This window comes from Prionailurus viverrinus, chromosome X (assembly GCF_022837055.1).
Source record: "Prionailurus viverrinus isolate Anna chromosome X, UM_Priviv_1.0, whole genome shotgun sequence".
Taxonomy (NCBI): domain Eukaryota; kingdom Metazoa; phylum Chordata; class Mammalia; order Carnivora; family Felidae; genus Prionailurus; species Prionailurus viverrinus.
In genome coordinates, this window is record NC_062579.1 from 64,756,221 (window position 1) to 64,770,273 (window position 14,053).

The following is a 14,053-nucleotide window of genomic DNA, read 5'->3' on the forward strand; positions in this document are numbered from 1 at the left end:
CTCTTTATAGTCTTAATGGAATTTAAATCCTCTCCTTTCTCCTTTCTCCCTTTTTAGTTCAGTCACTGCAGTTATTTCCAATTTTGCACTTTCTCTCCAGCTGCTTTGGGGGGGGGGTGTTGTCTTGTATTCTCCACCCCCCCCTGCTGTCTCTGTCCTCTCTTTGCACGCAAAAGCAGCTCCCAGCCCTCTGCGACTTCTCTTTCCCCACGTTCACCTGTCCGCACCATGTACCTGATGAATTCTGTGGTTCAGATTGTGCAGATTGTTGTGTTAATCCTCAGATTAGTTTTCGGTGTGAAGGATCATTTTGTGTTGATCTGGCTGTATTTCTTGCACACGAGACATGCAAAAAACTTCCATGCTGTTCTGCCATCTTGGGTCCTCTCTAGTGTCCAATTTTAATTGAATTACTCATTTTTGGAATGTTGAGTTTTATAAGCTCTTAATATATTTTGGATACTAATCCTTCATTGGTGTGTAATTTGCAAATATCTTCTCCAATTTTGTAGGTTGCCTTTTAGTTTTCTTGATTGTTTCATTTGCATAAATAAACAGAGAAGCTTTTTATTTTGATGTAATCCCAATAGTTTACTTTTGATTTTATTTCTTTTGACACAGGAGACAAATCCAGAAAAATGTTGCAATGGCTGATGTCAAAGAACTTACTGCCTGTGTTTTTTTTTTTTACCATTGGGTATTCTTTCATGCTTTGTCAAAGACTAATTGACCATAGAACTGTGGGTTTATTTCTGGGTTTTCTATTCTGTTCCATTGATCTATGCACCTATTTTAATGCCTATGCCATACTGCTTTAGTTGCTAAATGTTTCTATTATAACTTAAAGTCTGGAATTGTGATGCCCCTAGCTTTGCTTTTCTTTACCAAAGTTACTTTTGCTCTTTGGGGTCTTTTGTGATTCTACATAAATTTAAGAATTGTTTCTTCTAGCTCTGTGAAAAATGTTATTGGTATTTTGATATGGATTACTTTAAATGTGTAGATTGCTTTAGGAATTAGAGACATTTTATAAATACTTGTTTTTCCAATCCATGAGCATGGATGTTTTTCCATTTCTTTGTGCCATCTTCGAGTTCTTTTATCAATGTTTATAAATTTGAGAATACAAGTTTTTGATCTTTTTGGTTAGGCTTATTCCTAGGTATCTTATTACATTTTGTGGAATTGTAAATGGGATTGTTTTCTTAATTCCTCTTTCTGCTACTTCATTATTAGTGTAAAGAAATGCAACATATTTCTCTATATTGATTTTGTATCCTGTGACTTTTATGAATTCATTTATCAGTTCTACTAGTTTATTGGTAGAGTCTTTAGGGTTTCCTGTATATAGTATCATGTCATCTGAAAATATTGAAAGTTTCAGTTCTTCCTTACCAATTTGGATGTCTTTTATTTATTTTTTTGTCTTATTGCTGTGACTAGGACTATGTTGAATAAAAGTGGTGAGAGTGGACACCCTTGGCTAGTTCCTGACCTTAGGAGGGAAGCTATTAGGTTTGCAGCATTTAATATGATGCTCACTATGGGCTTTTTATATATGGTCTTTATTATGGTGAGGTATGTTCCCTCTCATCCTATGTTAAATCAATATGGTTAGTGTGTCATTCAAAGTCACTCTTTCCTTGTTTATTTTGTGCTTAGATGTTATGTTCACCAATGAAAATGGGGTGTTAAAGCCCCTTCTATTGTATTAGTATTGATTAATTTCTTTATGTTTGTTATTAAATGTTTTATGTATTTGTGTGTTCCCATTTAGGGTGCATAAATATTTACAATTGTTATATCATCCTGGTGTATTGTCTCCTTTTTTTATTATATAGTGTCCCTTTTCATCTCTTGTTACAGACTTTGTCTTGAAGTCTATTTTGTGTGATATAAATATTGCTACTCCAGCTTTCTTTTGACCTCCATTTACATGATAAATGTTTCCCCATCCCCTCGTTTTCAATCTGCAAGTGTCTTTAGGTGTAAAATTAATCTCTTATAGGAAGCATATAGATGAGTCTTTTTTTATCCATTCTGATACCCTATGTATTTTGATTGGAGCATTTAGTTCATTTACATTCAAAGTAATTATTTATATATATGTATTTATTGACATTTTGTTAGTTGATTTGTGGTTGTTTTTGTAGTTTTTGTGTTTCTTCTCTTTCTCTCTTTTATGGTTTGTTGATTTTCTTTAGTGATATACTTTGGTTTCTTACTTTTTATTTTTTGCATATCTATTACTGCTTTTTTTAGAACAATAAACACCTTTATTACATGACTAGATATAGGGTGGAGGAAGATATATTTGCCTTTCTGAGTTTTATTTTCAACAGATTAAACTCTACCTCCCTGCCCTCTAGCATGTAGCCATCTGCCTGGCCACACTGGCCTGGTCTTGAAGTGATGTATGCAAGAAGCTTTTCCTGCTGGAACTGCTCCTTCAGAAAACTGATGATTTTGACTTTCTTTTTCCTTTCATCATATTTCTTCTTCTTCTTCTTTTGATAGTTTTTTTTTGTTTTGTTTAAAATCTCTTCCTCTGTCAGCTTGAGCCCTTTCTTGTGGCCCAGGAGCAGTGCGTAGCGGGACTCAATCCACTGTGGGTCCTGTGTGCTGTCAATGAGCATGATACAGTTCTTAACCAGGGTCTTGGTGCAGACCAGTTCATTGTTGGATGTATTGTAGACAATGTCAATAATCCTTGTTTTGTACATACAATACCTATAGTCTTAAGTGAAGTTCCCCACATCTGCCTCAAGGCATGGTTCTTCTTGTTGCCTCCCCAAATGTGGACTGTGTGTATGTGGCAGGGGCCAATCTCAGTGTTGGCAGTGGGGCATCCAAGCTCTTACTTCTGCTTTTTGTAGTAAGGCTTTCCCTTGCCCCCAGTATTGTGGTGATTGTGCCAGGTGTCCTGAGAGAGTCCCATTACTTGGTACTAGCTGCAAAAGAGGTATTACTATTTTTTTTCAATTTTTGATTTGTGGTTAACATTTGGTTTATATATAACTTCTGCATATAACAGTCTCTATTAAGTAGATGGTTGCTTATTTTTGAACTCATTCTTTATTCTTTTCCCCTTCATGGTTCGGATATTTGATATCATCTTTAACATCCTTTTATTTTGTGCTTTCTATTTATCTTGCTTTTTTTTCCTACTCACAGAGACCTACTTAACATTTCTTGTAAGGCTTTTTTAGTGGTCATGAAAGTCATGGAGATTTGTTTACCTTTGTTTCTTTTAAGTTTGTTTATCTGGGAAATTCTTTATGTCTCCTATTCTGAATGATATCCTTGTTGGATAGAGTAATCTTGGATGCAGATTTTTATCTTCCAGCTCTTCTAATACATCATGCCACTCCCTTCTGGCCTGCAAAGTTTCTGCTAGAAATAAGCTGAAATCATTATGGGGTTTCTCTGTATGTAACTGTCTTCCCTTATAATCTTTCAAATCATTTCTTTATCACTAATTTTTGCCATTTTAATTACTATATGTCTTGGTGTGGACTCCTTGGGTTGAATTTGTTGGAGGATTGCTGTGTCTCCTGAATCTGGATCTGTTTCCTACCCCAGATTTGGGAAATTTTCACGTATTATTTCTTCAAATACATTTTCTTCCCATCTTTCTCTCTCTTCCTTCTGGGATCCCTATAATGCAAATGTTACTACACCTTTTGGAGGAACTGATTCTCAAAGTTTATTCTCGTTATTCAGTATTTGTTTTATTGCTCACATGCTCATCTTTATTATTTTCAATTACTCTATCTTCCAGGTCATTGATATGTTCTGCTTCCTGTGGCCTATTATTTATTCCATCTATTATATTTTTAATTTCATTTATTGAGTACTTCATCTCTGATATGTTATTTTTTATCTCTTTGTCAAGGGTCTCACTGATGTCCTCCACCCTTTACTGACATACAGTGAGTATATTTTGTCCGTGGTTTTTTTTTCAGTTTTAATTTAAATTCCAGTTAGTTAATATACAGTGTAATATTAGTTTTAGGTTTAGAATATAGTGATTCACCCCTTCCATAAAACACCTGGTGCTCATCACACGTGCACTCCTTAATCCCCATCACCTATTTAACCAATCTCCCTGCCCACCTCCCTGCTAGTAATCATCAATTTGTTCTGTATACTTGAGAGTCTGTTTCTCAGATTGTCTCCCTCCCTATGTTACCCCCCATTTTGCTTATTTGTTTTGTTCTTTATATTCCACATATAAGTGAAATCATATGGTGTTTGTTTTTCTCTGACTATTTTGCTTAGCATGATATTCTCTAGTTTCATCCCCATCATTGCAAATGGCAAGATTTAATTCTTTTTTATGGCTGAGTAATATTTTACTGTATATATATATTCCAATTCGTCTTTATCCATTTATCAGTTGGTGGAAATTTGGGTTCCTTCCACAATTTGACTAATGTAGATAATACTGCTATAAACATTGGAGATGCATGTATCCCTTTGAATTAGTATTTTTTATTCTTTGGATAAATACCTAGAAGTGCATTTGATGGATAGTAGAGTAGTTATATTTTTAATTTTTTGAGGAAACTCCATGCTGTTTTCCATGTGGCTTCACCAGTTTGCATTCCCACCAACAGTGCAAGAGAATTCTCCTTTCTCTACATTCTCACCAACACCTATTGTTTCTCATGTGTTGTTGAATTTAACTATTCTGACAGGTGTGAGGTGATATCTTATTGTGGTTTTGATTTGTATTTCACTGATGATCAGTGATGTTTATCATCTTTTCATGTGTCTGTTACCCATCTGTATGTTTTCTTGGGAAAAAAATTTCAATTCATGGCTTCTGCTATTTTTAATTGGATTATTTGTTTTTGGGATATTGAGTTTGATAAGTTCTTTATAGATTTTGGACACTAACCCTTTATCAGGTATGCCATTTTCAAGTATCTTCTCCCATTTCACCAGTTGCCTTATAGTCTTGTTGATTGCTTCCTCCACTATGCATAATATTTTTATTTTGATGAAGTTCCAGCAGTTTATTTTGTCTTTTGTTTCCCTTGACTCCAGAGACATATCTAAAAAGTTGCTATGGCCAATGTCAAAGTGGTTACTGCTTGTGTTCTCTTCTAGGATTTTTATGGTTTCAGGTCTCACATTCAGGTCTTTCATCCACTTTGAATTTATTTTTTATGTATCATGTAACAAAGTTGTTCAGTTTCATTCTTTTGCATATTGCTGTCCAGTTATTCCAAGACCATTTGTTGAAGAGACTGTCTTCTCATTGGATATTCTTTCTTGCTTTGTCAAAGATTAATTGACTATATTGTTGTGGGTTGATTTCTGGGTTTTCCATTCTGTTCCATTGAACTATGTGTCTATTTTTGTGCCAGTACAATACTGTGTGGATCACTACAGCTTTGTAATATAATTTGACATCCAGAATTGTGATGCCTCCTACTTTCCTTTTCTTTTCCAAGGTTGCTTTGGCTGATTCAGAGTATTTTATGGTTCCATACAAATTTGTGGATTGTTCTAGCTCTGAAAAATGCTGACAGTATTTTGATAGGAATTGTATTATATGTGTAGATTTCTTTGGGTAGTTTAGACATTTTAACAATATTTGTTCTTCTAATACATGAGCATGGAATGTCTTTTCATTTCTTTTTTGTCACCTTTAATTTTTTTTTTTTTCATCAGTGTTTTATAGTTTTCAGAGCATAGGTCTTTCACCTTTTTGGTTAGGTTTGTTTCCAGGTATATTACTATTTTTGGTGCAATTGTCAATGGAAGGGATTCCTTAATTTTCCTTCTACTATTTGACTATTGGTGTATAGAAATGCAACAGATTTCTGTACATTGATTTTATATCCCACAAGTTTATTGGATTTGTTTATCAGTTCCAGCAGTTTTTAGTGGAGTCTTGGGTTTTCTATACAGAATATCATGTCATCTAGAAATAGTGAAAGTTTTACTTTTTCCGGAAAGGTTTGGATGTCTTTTATTTCTTTTTGTTGTCTGATTCTTGTGGCTAGGACTTCCAGTACTATGTTGAATAACAGTTGTGAGAGTGGACATCTTGGTCTTGTTCCTGATGCTGGTGGTAAAACTCTCAGATTTTTCACCTTGAGGATAATATTAGTTGTAGGTTTTACATAGATGGCCTTTATTATGTTGAAATATGTTCCCTCTATCTCTACTTGGATTAGGGTTTTTTATCATGAATGGATGTTATACTTTCTCAAATGTTTTTTCTTCATCTATGGAAACAACCATACGGTTCTTATCATTTCTTTTATCAATGTGGCATATCACATTGATTGATTTGTGAATACTGAACCACTCTTGCAACCCAGGAATAAATCCCACTTTATCATAGTGAATGATTCTTTGAATGTACTGTTGCATTTGGTTTGCTAGTATCTTGTTGAGAATTTTTGCATACAATATACATCAGGGATATTGGCCTGCCATTTTCTCTTTTTTTAATGTTTTTATTTATTTTTGAGAAAAAGAGTGTGAGTGGGGGATGGTCAGAGAAAGAGGGAACCACAGAATTTGAAGCAGGCTCCAAGTTCTGATCTGTCAGCACAGAGCCCAACGCAGGACTCTAACTCACGAACTGCAAGATCATGACATGAGCTGAAGTCGGATGCTTAACCAGCTGAGCCACTCAGGCGCCTCTGTCATTCTCTTTTTTAATGGAGTCTTTACATGGTATTGGTGTCAGGGTAATGCTGATCTTATAGAATGAGTTCAGAAGTTATACTTTCTTTTATACTTTTTGGAATAGTTTGAGAAAAATAGGTATTAACCCTTCTTTAAATGTTTGATAGAATTCTCCTTTGAAGCCCTTTAGCCCTGGATTTTTGTTTGCTGGGAGTTTTTTGATTATTGACTCAATTTTTTGCTGGTTATTAGTGTGTTCAAATTTTCTATTTCTTCCTGTTTCATTTTGGTAGTTTGTATGTTTCTAGGAATTTGTCCATTCCTTCCAGGTTGTACAATTTGTTTCATATAGTTTTACATAATATTCTCTTATTGTATTTCTGTGGTGTTGGTTGTTATCTCTCCACTCTCATTTGTGATTTTTTTTATTTGGGTCCTTGCTCTTTTCTTTTTGGTAATTCTGACTGGAGGTCTATACATTTTATTAATTTTCTCAAAGAACCATCTCCTGGTTTCATTGATCTGCTCTTTTGTTTTTTAGTTTTTATATTATTTATTTATGTTCTAATCTTTATTATTTCCTTTCTCCTGCTGGTTTCATGTTTTCTTTGTTTGTTTTTGTAGTTCTTTTAGATATAAAGTTAGGTTGTTTATTTGCGATTTTTCTTGCTTCTTAAGTTAGGCCTATATTGTTATATACTTCCCTCTTAGGACTGCTTTTGCTGCATCCTAAAGGTTTTGGACCATTTTGTTTACATTTATGTTTGTTTCTATGTATTTTTTAAAATTTCTTCTTTGATTTCATGGTTGAACCATTCATATTTTAGCAGCACGTTGTTTAACCTCCATGTAGTTGTGATCTTTCTAATTTTTTTTTCTTGTGGTTGACTTCTAGTTTCATTGCATTGTGGTAAGAAAATTTGCATGGTATGATTTAAATATTTTTGTATCGTTGAGGCCTGATTTGTAGCCTAACATTTGATCTATTCTGGAGAATGTCTCATGCACACATGAAAAGAATTTGTATTCTGCCATTTTAGGATGGAATGCTCAGTTCAGTTCATCTGGTCCAGTGTGTCAAAGTCATTGTTTCCTTGTTGATTTTCTCATTAGATTATTTATCCATTGATGTGAGTGGGGTGTTAAGCTCTTCTACTATTCTGGTGTTATCATCAATTAATTCCTTAATATTTATTATTATTTTATATATTTCAGTTCATCCATGTTGGGTCCATTAATATTTATAATTGTTAGATCTTCTTGTTTGAGGATCCCCTTTGTTATGATACTGTTCCCTTCTTTATCTTTTGTTGCAGTATTTGTTCTAAGGTGTAGTTTGTCCCTTATAAGTATTGCTCCTCTGGCTTTCTTTTGCTATCCATTTGCATGATATTTCTCCATCCTGTCACTTTTGATCTGCAGGTGTCTTTAGGCCTGAAATGAGTCTCTTGTCAGAAGCATATAGATGAGACTTGTTTTTTTAATTCATTCTGATATTCTATTTCTTTTGATTGGAGCAGTTAGTGCATTTGCATTCAAAGTAATTATTGATGGATATGTTTTTAGTGCCATTTTATTACTTGTTTTGTCATTGTTTCTGGAGATTTTTCTCTGATCTTTTCTTGCCTTTGTCAATTTTCGTGTGTCTTTTCTATTCAAAGATTACCATTTAATTTTTTTTGCAGGGCTGGGGTAGTGGTCACGAACTCCTTTAATTTTTGTCTGTCTGGGAAACTATCTCTCCTTCTATTTTGAATGATAGCCTTGCTGGATAGCATATTCTTGGCTGCATATTTTTTCCCATTCAACACTTTGAATTTATCATGCCACTCTCTTCTGTCTCTCAAGTTTCTGGTGAGAAATCTCCAGCTAGTCTTTTGAGTTTTCTCCTGTGAGTTAAGGACTTCTTTTATTTTGCTCCTTAAAGAATGTTTGGGGGTGCCTGAGTGTCTCAGTTGGTTAAACATCCGATTTTGGCTCAGGTCATGATTTCATAGTTCATGAGTTCAAGCCCACATTGGGCTCTGTGCTGACAGCTCAGAGCCTGGACCTGCTTTGGATTATGTGTCTCCCTCTCTATCTGCCCCTCCCCTACTCTCTCTCTCTCTCTGAGAAATAAACATTAAAGAAATTTTTTAAAAGAATGTTTTGTTCATTAACTTTTTTTGTAAACTTAATTATAATATGTCTTGGTGTTGACCTGCTTTTGTTGATTTTGATGAGAGTTCTCTGTACCTCCTGGATATGTATGACTTTTTCTTCATATTAGGTAATTTTTTGGCTATTTTTTCTTCAAATATATTTTCTGTCCCCTTTTCTCCATCTTCTTCTTTTTGATGTCCTATAATACAAATGTTATTATATTTGATGTAGTCACTGAGTTTCCTAAATGTTTCTTGTGTTCTGTAATTCTTCCTGTCTTTTGTTAATTTTCATTACTTTCCATTATTTTGTCTTTTATGTCCTCTGCTTCTTCCAACTTGCTGTTAATTGCATCAATCCTGTTTCCAATCTTGTTTATTGAATTCTTCATCTCTGATTTTCTTTTTAAACTTACTTATATCTGTGGTAAATTTCTTACATCTTCTATTCTTTTCTCAAGTCTAGTTAATATCCTTATGATTGTGTCCTTAAATTCTCCATCTTGCTTATAACTTATATCTGTTTCACCTAGATCTCTGGCCATGGCCTAATTTGTTCTTTCATTTGGGAAAATTTCCTCTGTCATTGAATTTTGTCCAAGTTTCTGTATTCTCTGTTTTTGAAAATCCAGTTATGTCTCCTGCTCCTGAAACTAATGACATTATGAAGAAGAGTTCCTGTATTCCCAGGGCCTGGCACTTCAGGTAGTGCCTCTAGTGTGTGTTGCATGCACTGGGCTATTGTGTTTTGGCTGCTCTATCCTTCATATCAGTTGTATGTAGAGGCTCTCATTGCCTGCGGTTGATATTTTTTATCTCTTTCATGAATGTGGTGTGTTTTAACTAGGTATGCTTTGGTCTGCTTGTGAAATGAGACCTGACACCTCTTCCACCAGAACTAAGACCCTTGGAACTCTCTGTTTGGCAGAGATTGTGTGGGCCATAGTTTTGCTTGTCTTCTGGAGTAGGGGTACTCTGGGATGAGACTGAGGCAAACATGACTAAGAAAGGCAGTCGAACTTGAGCTCAGGGGATTTGGGCTTTGTGTCAGCAGATAGGCAGACAGTGTTGGTGCTAGACTGCTTCCTGCAGGTAGCTCTGTGTTTATGCTGAGGAGTGGGGGAGAGAAATTATGCCAATCAGCTTTTTTTGTTCCTGGAGAGGTGTCTCCATAAATGCTCCCTCTCAGGGACATACTCTGGAAAGAGTGAATAATAGTCCCTCTGTGTGCTCCAATTGTTCTACAGATTGATGTTTTCACACTGTTTGCCCCTGGATTGTTTGCCTGCCTTCTTTCCAAGAGCAGAGCAGTGCGCTCCAAGTTGTGTCTCAGCCAAGCCCACTGACATTTAAAATACCAGGCTTTTAGCCCTACTGGTAGCAGAAACTCATGAAAAACATCCCAGCTCATTTTCCAAGCCAATGATTATGAGGAAATATTCTCCTTGTGTGTTCCTCTGTGTCCCCCCCCCCACACACACATATTTCTCAGTGACCATGCCTACCTTCGGCCCCCCTAAACCATGTCTCCACACTTCCTACTTTCTTCAGTGTGGCCTCTTCTCTCCCTTTTGTTGTGGAGTTAGTTCTGTGAGTTTTCAGGTTTTCTGGGGTATTTACGATGGTTTAAAGTTTATTTAATTGTGTTCGTGGGCTCAGAGTAGCCTAAGGTCCTCCTACTTTGCTGCCATCTTTCTCCAATATCCAGTAAGTATCTTGATGATGACTATTTTATCATCTATCTATCTATTCATTCAGCAGTTTGCAAGCCCAGTGTGGAGCCCAATTCCTTAGATCAAGACCTGAGCTGAGATCAATAATCGAATGCTTAACCTACTGAGCCACCCAAGCACCCCTATTTATGATGATTACTTTAAATTCTGTATAAGGCATATTGCTTATTTTTCTTTAGCTTAGATATCCTGCTATAATTTTGTCATGTTATTTCATTTGGGAAGTTTTATTCTGTGTCTTCATTCTGTCTACATCCCTATGTCTGTTTCTTTGTGTTAGGGAAGTTAGCTATGTCTTCTGCTCTTGACTTCAGTGGCTTTATGAAGAAGAGGTCCTGTAGTGTCCTGTCGTGCAGTTTCCCCTATTCACCAGAGCCTGGCACTTCATGTGAGATTGCTATGTGTGTTGCTTGTGTTGCGCTTTGTACCTAAGTCACTTTTCCTTTCAGTCCAGATGTCTGCATTGACTCTTTGCCTGTTGTTGGTTGTGCTTGCTCTCTGTGATGTTAGTGAAATCCAGGCAGGCTGCCTCTGAAGGGGCATGACAGCAGAAGTTCTCGGGTTGGGGTGGCAGTGTAGGAAAATATGCACCGAGTTGCTAGTTCTAGGTGATCCCTAGAACTAGGGATATAGCTGGGGATGTGGTGTACATTAGGCTAGGGGCCTGCAGCCTTTGTGTGCACATGGCTGGGCACAATGTCTGTATGCCTGGTGGCTGGGTGTGGCATGCGGCATCTGTGTGTGTGGTGGCTGGGCACAGAGTGTAGTGGCTGAGGAAAGCCACACTTGTGTGTGGTGGCTGGGCAGAGCATGCAGCATTAACAAAAATTGTGTTGATCCCAAGGCTGAGTCCAGCAAGCTTGGCATGGAGGAGGCCTCAGGAGAACTTGTTGGCATGGTGTTCTGCTAGCAGTTTGGGTAGCAAGTGTCTGTGCAGTATCACCTCCACATGTGGCTCTGTGATTATGTTGGGGGATAGGGGATGAAAATGGTGGCTGCTGGCTCTTTTGTTTCCAGAATCACCCCCCCCCCAACATGCTTTGAAATCAATATAAGCAGATCTCCCTCTGATTCTGCAAGCGTTCTTTTTATGTTGCCTCTTCTTGTGCTGTTGTCTCTTTAAGGGCAGGGACCTTGCCCTCATGGTTCACCCAGTGATGATTCCACTGACTTTTAAAGCTCCAGGTTCCAAGTACTGGCTCCAAATCCTGCTGGTTATACAAACTCACATAATTCAGCCTCTCTGATTTTCAAAGCTAGATGTTATGGGGATTCATCTCCCCTGTGTGGCTCCCTCTTGTGGGCAGCTCCTGACCACCATTTCTGCCTTTCCTAATCTTTCCAATGTGGCTCTTTCTCTACATTTAGTTGTGGAGTTTGTTCTATTAGTCTTCAGATCACTCTCCCATTTATTGATTTGGATATGAGTGAAATTTAGTTGTAAACTTAGGATGGAGTGACTCAGGGTTCTCTTACTCTGCCATCTTCCTGGCAGCACTCTGAGAATTTGAATAGTTTCTTTACATTTCACTTTGATGTATTTTTGTATAAAACAAATATGTTCCTTAGAATAGAGCACACTCCTTCTTTGGGAGTGGTTTTGGTTGTCATATTTTTGCATTACATTGCCATAAAAGAAGAATGAATGTAGTGAAATCAGTGCATATGATGAACTCAGAGAATACAAAACTGAAATTAGAAAGTCAGTTGTCAGGACACCTGGGTGGCTCAGATGGTTAAGCGTCCAACTTTGGCTCGGGTCATGATCTTATCATTTGTGAGTTTGAACTCTGTGTGGGCTCTATGCTGACATCTCAGAGCCTGGAGCCCGCTTCGAATTCTGTGTCTCCCTCTCTCTCTTCCCTTACCCTGCTCACTCTCCCTCTCTCTCTCTCTCAAAAATAAACATTAATTTTTTTTAAAGTCAGCTGGCATCATAAGACTTTCCCATTGCAATGAGAACATTTTTGCAAGAGCAAACTTGCAAGCATATTGTTCACCTAATTAATACATTCCTTAGGCCTTTTTGCAAAAAATGCAAGTCTGAAGTTTCCATGAAGAATTGCAGAATACCTATTCATTCATCATTGTAAGCTGTTTCCTATCACAATAGTTATACACATACTCACATACTGTATATATATATATATATATATATATATAGGGTATAATTTTTTTTTACTTTTTCACAGTACATATTTTTGAATGGTACTTGATTGTTTTGCTTATTTGTGGAGCTGGCAGGAAATGCTTGGTAATAGTACAGAAAGCCATGATTAAGTGAAAAAAACAACTACTTTAAATCCTCAATTAAACAAATTCTCTGTGGAATTCTATTTAACTTTGAAGAAGACTTGGTATGATAAAACAATTCAAGAAATATCTTGAAATCAGTACTCATTTCATTTCAATTTTATTTGCTCTCTGCATCTCTAATTTGGCACAATAGTTAATTATGTTTGGAGCAATGACTAAGCTATAGCAAGATCTCTGCTGATCCTATTCTCTTACAAACTTGCATATACAAATCTAGGAAATTGTTCAAATTATGGCATGATTTTAAACCATAGGTCTTTAAGTATAATGATAATTGTTACTTTTGAGTATACTCTAATGGTAAAGCTCAATTACAGACACTAACCACAATATCCTTTTTATTGAACAATCTTGTTAATTATTGCACTTTGAGAAACATGTTAGCTATCTTTCAGCCCATCATATATCTACAATTATATTTTCATGTATATGATAATATTCAAAGAACTATACTGAGCATTGTAAAGTATATGTTGGCACAGAATTAGTTTCTGCCTGCTTCTTGATGAATCTAGTGGGAGAAATAATACATGTATTTATGTATGTATTAAATAAAAGGTAAGAAGTGTAAATGCCTTAAGACAGGTATCGATAAAGATTGGGGATAGTGGTAGAGAGTTCATAGAAGGATGAATAGCTTTTGGCTGTTAAGAATAGGAAGACTTACAATGAATTAAAATGATTAAAAGTAAAAGACTCTTAATAATGAAAAAAGATATATTATTAAGAACATAAATGAACTCAGTTTCTTGACTCCAATATATCTACAAACCATAATTCAAAACTAAATAGTTTTATAAATTTATATTGCTTTTTTCTCTATAAGAAAGAATATGAATAGTTTTTTTTCAGGGATTTTCCATGACAACATTTTATTTTGAGTCTATTGAAAATATAAAAATTGAAATACAGTTCAGTTTAAAATTCACACACAGAGACAAATAGCAAAATAGCTGATGTCATAAAATTTCACTAAATTAGAAACCACAAATGGGGGGGGGGTTGGTATACTTGGAACTCATCTATCCTTTCAAGAAAAGAAATGGGGACAGAGATTTGCATGGCTATTCATGTCCAAAACAGAGATGAGCTACATTTGTCTCCTTTGCAAACCCTCTGTTGTGATACTTTTAGAAATACTTGTTTGTTCCTAGCTGTTCAGTTTTGAAAGGAGGCTGGGATGTCCATCTTGTCATTTTTAGATGCTTGAAG

At 36.0% G+C, this 14,053-nt stretch overlaps 1 protein-coding gene and 1 pseudogene across 1 annotated transcript in view; one reads left to right on the forward strand and one right to left on the reverse strand.

Annotated features, from left to right (window-relative positions):
• The window catches only part of DACH2 (dachshund family transcription factor 2), an 813,312-nt gene that overhangs the window by 388,848 nt on the left and 410,411 nt on the right, over window positions 1-14,053 (forward strand). The gene's annotated exons all lie outside the window — the stretch shown is intronic.
• LOC125157685 (40S ribosomal protein S8-like) lies at window positions 2,280-2,938 on the reverse strand (annotated as a pseudogene).